Raw genomic sequence first — 9,853 nt, 5'->3', positions numbered from 1 at the left:
CGAATGGCTAAGCCTGGTGGTCCTCATAAAGAAGAAATCCTCCAACGAGTTGAGAGTGGTGTGCATAGATCTACGCAGCCACAACCTGGAGGTGGTCACAGACAGTTTTCCCTTGCCCAGAATCAACAAAATCATACTTATGATGGACTAAGCAACAGTATTTTCAAAACTCGACATGCGTGATGCCTACCATCAAATAGATCTGCACAAGGCCTCACGCCCACTCGCAGCATTTATATTTATCATCCCATTCGGCACATTTCAATATACACAAATTCCATTCGGGTTGTTATCTGCCGTGTCAGCAATCCAAAGAATGATGAACTCACTGCTGCACGGCATCGCCTACGTGTTGTATTTCCAAGATGACATCCCGGAGTACGCCAAGGACACAGAAACACATGACATAGTGCTAGGAGAGGTGCTTGGCAACCTACAGAGCGCAGGAGTCCACCTGTGTCACGACAAGTGCATATTCAGAGCTTGCGAAGTAGAATAGTTGGGTTACTGCATCTCAAAGGAAGGAGTAAGCACCAAGAAAAACCTGCTACAAGCCATAGTTGACGCTTCAGCCCCAACATCAAAAGATGAACTTCGGTTACTAGATCAAAGCACCCCGGGCACCACATTCCTGGAAGACGAATGTGTTGTGTCATCCATAGGAGATCTAAGGAACAAAGACTTCATGGAGATGCGCGAGTTGCATTGGCAGGAGGAAATGGTACAGGATGATGCCCTAAGCCACGTAACAGAATGGGCCCCCAAGGGTTGGCCGAATGAGAGAGCTGCGTCAGAAGGTCTGCGACCGTATTGGAAAGTTAGCGATGAAATTACAGAAATGGAGGGTCTAACAATGAGAGGCGACCAAGTAATTGCTCCAAGAGGCATCCGCAAGGTGATATTCTGTAGAGCGTATGCAGGTCATCTAGGCAGGAATATGACACGACGGAGAATGCACAATGCATATTGGTTGCCTGGAATGGACCTAGACATAAGGTCAATGATCGAAAGATGCCATGAATGCACAAACCACGACAAACGATTAAAGGTGAGGCAAGCACCCATGTTACCCACAGAAATTCCACACACAAAATAGGGTTGGACTTCATTGGCCCGCTGGATAGCATGTCGAGTGAGAACATGTACGGGTAATCATGGTGGACTATCTCTCCAATTGGGTCGAAGTTGAATTTGTGCAGGACATCACCACGAGGACAGTCATAGAAGTACTGTCAGGATGCCTACACCCGGGCATCCGGATCGAGTCCATCAGCCCCGGGGGCAGGCATCCAGATACTTAATAAAACCCCAGGAGCCCCAGCTGGGGGCTGTTTGGGTTCAGTCCTGGTGACTTAGGCGCCAGGCTCATCTTAGAAATCAGTCCTGGCACCATAGGCGCCAGGCTCATAGACATTACTTACCTCATGCAGACCATGCTGCAAATTAATCCAAGCCAACGTGAGGCCTGGATGGGACTATTTTATTACAGGGACTATTTTTTACTTGGGTGTGGTTCTGGGGAACTTCTTACCTGGAACTACTCTGGAGGCTATTTAAACCACGCCCGAACAGCAGCACACGCTTCGCGTTATTCTGCAATCTGCAGCGTAACGCTCACCGTGCCTGCAAGTCAGCATCCAGTCTTCTGTCACGCCCGCCTCGAATCCGGAGCGGCTAGAAAAAGGGGAAAGAAGGAGAAAAGGTTAGATCACGGACATTATTTTAATTCCTTACCTGATTCCGGATCCAGCACGTCTCCAAGCCTGAAAGGACATTACTTCAGCACGCGTCGCATCGCCAGCAGCAGCGTCACGTCATACTCACCAGTCCACAGCATCTTTCGACTCGGCGCTGCCTCCATCATTTTCTTCGGCGAACTCCAGCACCTGGGGAAAAAACAAAAGCAACAACAAGGTGAGCCGAGGGAGTTGACAAATACAATCACTTTTACCACCATAGGCTTACCTGATTTACCACCGGAGGCATTACCCTTTAATACGCCACATCTTCCTATGCCGCACCTATAAAGGGAGAGAAACAACGAGTTAAACTCATGCAACTTTTACCGGACAGTGTTGGGTAATAAAGACTCTTTCCTGAACGCCATCAGCTGCCTCCAGACAATATTTTTAGCTGCAATTCAACAAGGGAATGGAACAAGAGTGAACATCGGACATATTGAACTCTTTGAACTTTATAAACCCCGGAGTCAATATTCCTCCGGAACTCCTCCAGTACCTTCAAACCAGTGAAGTAACTGGTATTTACACGCCCCTGCATGCCACGCAGGATGGAGAGCTCATCGTTTAAAAACATAAGGTGAGGTTACTAAAAGGGGATATCGGAGGTGACTAGTGTGGAGAACGAGAACACTGGGTGGGGGGCCATCACTAAAATCCACAGGTGGCTAAATCCCTTTCTCCACTTGCAGGAGAATACTTCTACGGGTCAAGCAGACGAGATTAGGCAGGCCAGTCCAGACTGTCATCTCTGCACTACGCATCACGTTGGTGGAGACCGCAGCTGTCCGGGTCCAATCGATGCCCCTGTGGGAACCAGGTGAGCGTAGCAGAATGCGAAGTCTATCTACAAATCCCCACCCGGGCATAATGGAAACCTCAGAAACCGACCAGCTAGCCCAATTGTTAGGGGAACTTAGGGCAGAAGTGCACTCTGCACGCCCAGAAACTAATGCCCTCAGGAGAGAACTGATTATGTCAAAGGAGCGCACTGATGATATTGCAAGACAACTGCTGCAAAACCAAGCTGGCCAAACACCACTACCTGGACTCGGGGGGGAATCCAACTCCCGTTTCATCGAGCAATCCTGTGCAAGTGGTTCTACCAGGGAGCATTCCTTCAGCTCCACCCGAACGTTTTGCTGGGGACCCGAAAAGGTTTGCCGTGTTCATGAACCAATGGCGCTTGCACTTTTTATGCAGGCCTGGAGCTTTTCCAAATGACCAAGCCAAAGAAGCCTTTGTACTATCATACCTTAGTGGCAGCACAGCGGATTGGTCAATTCCACTAGTCAACCAGGATGACCCTCTTCTTCGGGATTTTGAGGGTTTTCAATTGAGCATGGAAAGACTATTTGCCCGACATTCACAGGGACAGGCCCTGGGTAACGAACTTTTATCCCTACGACAAGGTAATCAGGATCTGCTAACCTATATCGCAACCTTCAATAGGTTGGTGGTGGAAACCGGATGGCCAGAGGAAAAACGAGTTACATTATTTCATCGTGGACTTCGGGGTGAACTCAAAGATATTTTGGCCCAAGTTGTGAACCCACCTCAGGATTGCGCAGAATATATAGACTTAGTGGTTCAGTTAGATCACCGACTTCAGAATAGAAAGGCTGATCGAGCTAAGTTCGAGAATCGGTATTGGTTAAACCCAATGTTACCCCCAAAGGAACAGATGCATCAGAACTTATGCAGATCGGGGGGGTTAAGGGACCTTTAACTCAAAAGGAAAGAGAAAGGAGACGGCAGATGCAATTGTGTCTGTACTGTGGGGCCTCAGGACATTTTCTACGGGATTGCCCTATAAAACCATCCAAGAAAGTAGTCGGAGTTGCTGATAGAAATCAAACAGAGCCTGATTCGGGAAACAACCACGCCCGACAAGCGTAGAGGTCCGCTTGCCGAGCTTGAATAAGGACACTCGGACCTCGCACCTAATCATACCAATGGTCCTTATTGATCCAAGGCAGCCATCACGTATGCACGCAGTAAGGGCATACATTGATAGCGGGCCGTAGGAAACTATATGGACCACAAATTGGCTTCTAGGATGAATCTACCTCTCTGCAAAAAGACCACTTCGGATGTCATCACCACAGTTGACGGAACTGAAATTGCCTCTGGGCCTGTAACTCATTCCACCACAGAGATGACACTGTTGGGTCAAGGTAGGCATCGAGAGACTATTGTGTTTGATTTAATCAAAGCCCTGCAGTTCCAAATAATACTGGGGATACGTTGGTTGGAAACACATAATCCTTGTATTGATTGGCGAGAGAAGAGAATAACCTTCCTGGATTGTGCACACACCTGTTACCCGGAAAAAACCTTGAACAAAGGCCTGGCCACAGTCACTAATCCAGTTGTGCAGTTACCTCAGCAATATCAAGAATTCCAGGATGTTTTCCAAAAAGAACAGGCAAACACCTTGCCACCTCACAGATCATACGATTGTCAAATCGACCTCATACCCGGTGCACAACCTCCATGCAGTAGGATCTACGCCCTTACGGAACCCGAAAACCTTCACCTACGACAATACTTGGACCAATACCTTGCTAATGGCTTCATTCGTCCATCCAAGTCCCCTGCATCCTCAGCTTTATTCTTCGTACCTAAAAAGGAAGGTGACCTCAGAACGTGCATAGACTACCGCGCATTAAATCAGATTACGGTGAAGAACCGATACCCATTTCTCTGATCCCCGAATTACTAGACCAAGTAAAGGATGCTTGCATCTACACTAAATTAGATCTCCGAGGGGCATATCATCTGGTACGTGTAAAGAAAGGCGACGAACGGAAGACTGCCTTTCGTACCAAATACGGATTATTCGAATATCAGGTGATGCGCTTCGGGTTGTGCAATGCACCAGCAGCCTTCCAGTATTTTATGAACGAGGTCCTTCGTGAACTCATTGACGTCTGTGTTGTCGTATACATAGACGATATTCTAGTGTACTCCTCCTCAGAATCAGACCATGTTAAGCAGTTCGTGCAGTCCTCGAGAAACTACGCCAGCACAAGTTATAGGCAAAATTGGAAAAATGTGTTTTTCATGCTACAGAAGTTGAATTCCTTGGATTTATCCTGACTCCAAAAGGAGTCCGAATGGACTCTCAAAAGGTGGATGCAATTCTCAAGTGGCCATCACCCAGTTCAGTTAAAGGGGTACAAAGCATGCTTGGATTTGCTAATTTCGACCGCAGATTTATTCCTGAATTTTTACATGTTGTACACCCCATCACAGCACTTTTACGAAAAAACAAACGCTTCCTGTGGACCGAAGAGGCTGAAAAGGCCTTCCAAGAGCTGAAATTGAAATTCACGTCGGCACCTGTTTTAAAGCATCCACGCCCCGAGCTCCCCTACGTAATTGAAACCGATGCATCCAGTTTAGCCATGGGGGCTGTCCTGTCCCAGAAGGATCCTGAAACCGGTCAACTTCATCCAGTAGCATTTTGGTCCAGAAAGTTCTCGGCCCCCGAGTTAAACTATGAGGTTACCGATAAAGAGTTGGTAGCCATCAAATCCGCTTCAAGGCTTGGCGGCATTATCTTCTCGGTGCCAGGCACACCATTACTGTAATCACCGATCACAGGAACTTGCAGTATTTAAAAACAGCCAAGGCCCAATCATCGCATCAACTTCGATGGGCATTATTCCTTGCCGAATTCGATTTCGTGATCACGTATCGACCAGGTTGTAAGAATGGTAAGGCAGATGCCCTATCCCGAATAGGGATGGGAGAAGCATATTCGAACCCAGAACCGGTGCCTATAATTCCAGAACAACGTATTCTTGGCATAACTACTCTACAGACTTTATAAGATATTCATTTAAAAATCCAACAACTTTTCGATTCAGCAGCCCTGCAGGACTGGGTGAAAAAGGGCCAAGATTATTCAGTCATCAATGACTTACCTTACTATCAAGGGCGTCTATTTCTACCACACAAGGAACTACACAAACTAGTCATCTCCAATTACCATGATGCTCTGATGGAAGGGCATCCAGGTATTGCAAAGACTGAAGCTAAAATTAAAAGACTATTCTGGTGGCCCACCTGGCGAAAAGACGTAAAGTCATTTGTACTGTCTTGTGGCATCTGTGCCCAAAACAAAAGTCAGAAGAAAAAAACAGCTGGTCTTTTACAACCTTTAGATATTCCACCCACACCATGGCACACTTTGTCTTTAGACTTTATTACATATCTACCGTCATGTAATGGATTCAACACCATTCTAGTTATTGTGGATCTTTTTTCCAAGATGGCCCACTTTATTCCTTTATCCGCTTCAATTTTGGCCAAGGAATTTCTCGAAACATTGTTCGAATACATGGATTTCCTTCCGTTTTGATTTCTGACCGGGATAGTCAGTTCATTTCGCAATTGTGGAAAAAATGTTGTCAATTGGCACAAATCGATGTAAGGTTATCAACCAGTCACCATCCTCAAACCGATGATCAGACGGAGAGGACCAACCAGACTCTTGAACAATACCTACGTTGTATGCTTCACCAAACCGAAAGTAATTGGAAGGATATTTTATGGATTTCTGAATACGCATACAATAACTCTGTACATTCAGGAACCGGACAAAGCCCCTTTTATACCCTATATGGATATCATCCTCGAACCTCAGAACTCTATTCACCCCAGCACTTAGAAATGCCGGCAGTGACCCATCTGCACTGTACTATTACACAAGCCTTTAAGGAGGCAACTGAACATTTGAAACAAGCAAAAGAGAAATACAAGAAAAATGCTGATCAACATAGAAGTGAGACTCCACCATTTTGGATTGGAGATCAAGTTTGGCTGGCTACAAGACACATACCTCTGAAAGGAACTTTTAATCCTAGATATTTGGGACCTTACACCATTAAGGCCATTATCAACCCGGTGGCCGTCAAATTAGAATTACCCTCTAATATGCGAATTCATCCTGTCTTTTATGTTTCACTTCTAAAACCAGTTCAACCAGGAACAAGATTAACCAAACCACCTGACCCCATCCTAATAGATGGAGAACCTGAATTCGAGGTAAAAAACATCCTGGACTCTAAGATGGTTAAATCAAGACTTTTTTATTTAATTGACTGGAAGGGTTACGGACCACAAGAAAGGTCATCGGAACCTAGCGACCACGTTCATGCTCCTCGGTTGGTGAAAAAATTCCATTGGAACTTCAAGACAAGCCAGGGCCAAGGGGAAGAACAACTTTAGGAGGGGCCTTGGGGGGGAGTGCTGTCCTGATGCCTACCCCCGGGCATCCGGATCGAGTCCATCAGCCCCAGGAGCAGGCATCCAGATATTTATTAAAACCCCAGCAGCCCCGCTGGGGGCTGTTTGGGTTCAGTACTGGCGCCTTAGGCACCAGGCTCATCTTAGAAATCAGTCCTGGCGCCATAGGCGCCAGGCTCATAGACATTACTTACCTCATGCAGACCATGCTGCAAATGAATCCAAGCCAACGTCAGGCCTGGATGGGACTATTTTATCATAGGGACTATTTTTTACTCGGGTGTGGTTCTGGGGAACTTCTTACCTGGAACTACTTTGGGGGCTATTTAAACCACGCCTGAACAGCAGCACACGCTTCGCGTTATTCTGCATTCTGCAGCGTAACGCTCACCGTGCCTGCAAGTCAGCATCCAGTTTTCTGCCACGCCCGCCTCGAATCCAGAGCTCCTAGAAAAAGGGGAAAGAAGGAGAAAAGGTTAGATCACAGACATTATTTTAATTCTTTACCTGATTCCGGATCCAGCACGTCTCCGAGCCTGAAAGGACATTACTTCCTCACGCGTCGCATCGCCAGCAGCAGCGTTGCATCATACTCACCAGTCCACAGCATCTTTAGACTCGGCGCTGCCTCCATCATTTTCTTCGGCGAACTCCAGCACCTGGGGAAAAAACAAAAGGAATAACAAGGTGAGCCGAAAGAGTCGACAAATACAATCACTTTTACCACCATAGGCTTACCTGATTTACCACCGAAGGCATTACCCTTTAATACGCCACATCTTCTTATGCCGCACCTATAAAGGGAGAGAAACAACGAGTTAAACTCATGCAACTTTTACCGAACAGTGTTGGGTAATACAGACTCTTACCTGAATGCCATCAGCTGCCTCCAGACAATATTTTTAGCTGCAATTCAACAAGGGAATGGAACAAGAGTGAACAGCGGACATATTGAACTTTTTGAACTTTATAAATCCCAGAGTCAATATTCCTCCGGAACTCCTCCAGTACCTTCAAACCAGTGAAGAAACTGGTATCTATGCGCCCCTGCATGCCACGCAGGATGGAGAGCTCATCATTTAAAAACATAAGGTGAGGTTACTAAAAGGGGATATCGGAGGTGACTAGTGGGGAGAAGTAGAACAGTGGGGGGGGCCATCACTAAAATCCACGGGTGGCTAAATCCCTTTCTCCACTTGCAGGAGAATACTTCTACGGGTCAAGCAGACGAGATTAGGCGGGCCAGACCAGACTGTCATCTCTGCACTACGCATCACGTTGGTGGAGACCGCAGCTGTCTGGGTCCGATCGACGCCCCTGTGGGAACCAGGTGAGCGTAACAAGTACTCAGCTCTGTCTTTCAAATAGAAGGCTCCCCAAAGAGATTGTAACGGACAATGTAGTGCAACTAGTTTCCAGGGAGATGGAAAGCTTTCTAAAGAAGCACAATATCTATCAGTTGAGAGCAAGCCTGTATTACCCACAAGCCAACAGGCTAGTAGAAAGGGCAAACCGTTTCATCAAAGAAGCCTTACAATTAGCATGTGCATCAGGCATAAATCCATACAAAATCGTCAAAGAGGCTGTGGCAGCACATCGCTTGACACCAAATGCCATCAAAGGAGTCTTTCCATTTCAGATGTTGAGAGGGAGAAGGGCTGCATCCACGCTGGTACCACTGTGGCTACGCAAAGTCAGAGAGGACGATGACATCAACATGAGCGACATTGTCTTCAGATTGCAAAACAACAAGGAGATCATGAAATCTCAGGGAGACAAACGCAGAGCAATTTATCGCACTGCAGTCAACGAAGGGGACTTCGCTCCAAATATAACAAGGCCATAGAGGTCACACGGAAAGGAACCAACCATGTCCACACCAGTCCTGGAAGAAGGTGGAAACTGGAAAGGGTGACCACAGCCTGCCCCTCCATGGGAGCAGGAGACGGCCATGAGCCATGGGAGTTGGCCAACAACCTCCAACAACCAGAGATGGAAGTCAGAGAAGAAGGAAACCAAAATGAACATGTGCACATGAGCTCCACACTGCGCTCTAGAGAACTATACCGGGAAGCAACCTCAGCGGAGCAAACCTCTTGCGACACATCCTGCACAACCACCATATTCCCCAAAGCACCCCTTACCAGAACCGGCCCAATGGGAAAGAAGGAAGCCAACCAGTTTCACAGACTTTGACATGGACTAGGAACCAGCTTTTACCATGAAAGGAGGTGTGTGGGGACTAGCCACGTGAGATCTCGTTGCAGCGAGATCTCGCGAGAGTTTGCGTGCGAAGCGCGAAGAATGACAAACACGCCAGAAGTGGAGCAAGGCACCAGAAAACAGTCGGGCCTCGGCGCTCTTCCTTCACGGAGGGAAATTAGCCCTCCTATGCAAGTCTGCGCATCTGCAGACCCTGAGGGAAATCAGCCCTCCTGTGCAAGTCTGCCCATCGGAAGACCCCTACCTAACTGAGCTTAGTACCATGGCTAAGGGCATCCTCGTGGGAGCTCCAGCTAGCAGGGGATATCAATACCCCTGCACACATACTGTGCAGTGAAGTTAACTGCATGGGGAAAAGGAACTGAACTTTGAGTACTGCCCCACCATTCCTGGACTCATATACCCCTGTTACTTCTCATGTGTTAGGTGTCAAAATAAACACCTCTTTCTACCACGCAAATGTCCTGTAATCATTGAAGGCCACTACATATTCCTTCTGTTGTATGAATTGTGTGTCTCTGCAGTGTTTATTTACATGCGCTGCTGTAAGACATATGTCAAGTAAAGCAATTGAAATTGAAATAACGTCTAAAAGAATGAGCATTGTTGTTTTAGACCATGCCACGATAATTTTT

The sequence above is a fragment of the Ambystoma mexicanum genome, chromosome 1p (genome assembly GCF_040938575.1).
Source record: "Ambystoma mexicanum isolate Mex_15411 chromosome 1p, UKY_AmexF1_1, whole genome shotgun sequence".
Taxonomy (NCBI): domain Eukaryota; kingdom Metazoa; phylum Chordata; class Amphibia; order Caudata; family Ambystomatidae; genus Ambystoma; species Ambystoma mexicanum.
This window is presented reverse-complemented; position numbering follows the sequence as displayed.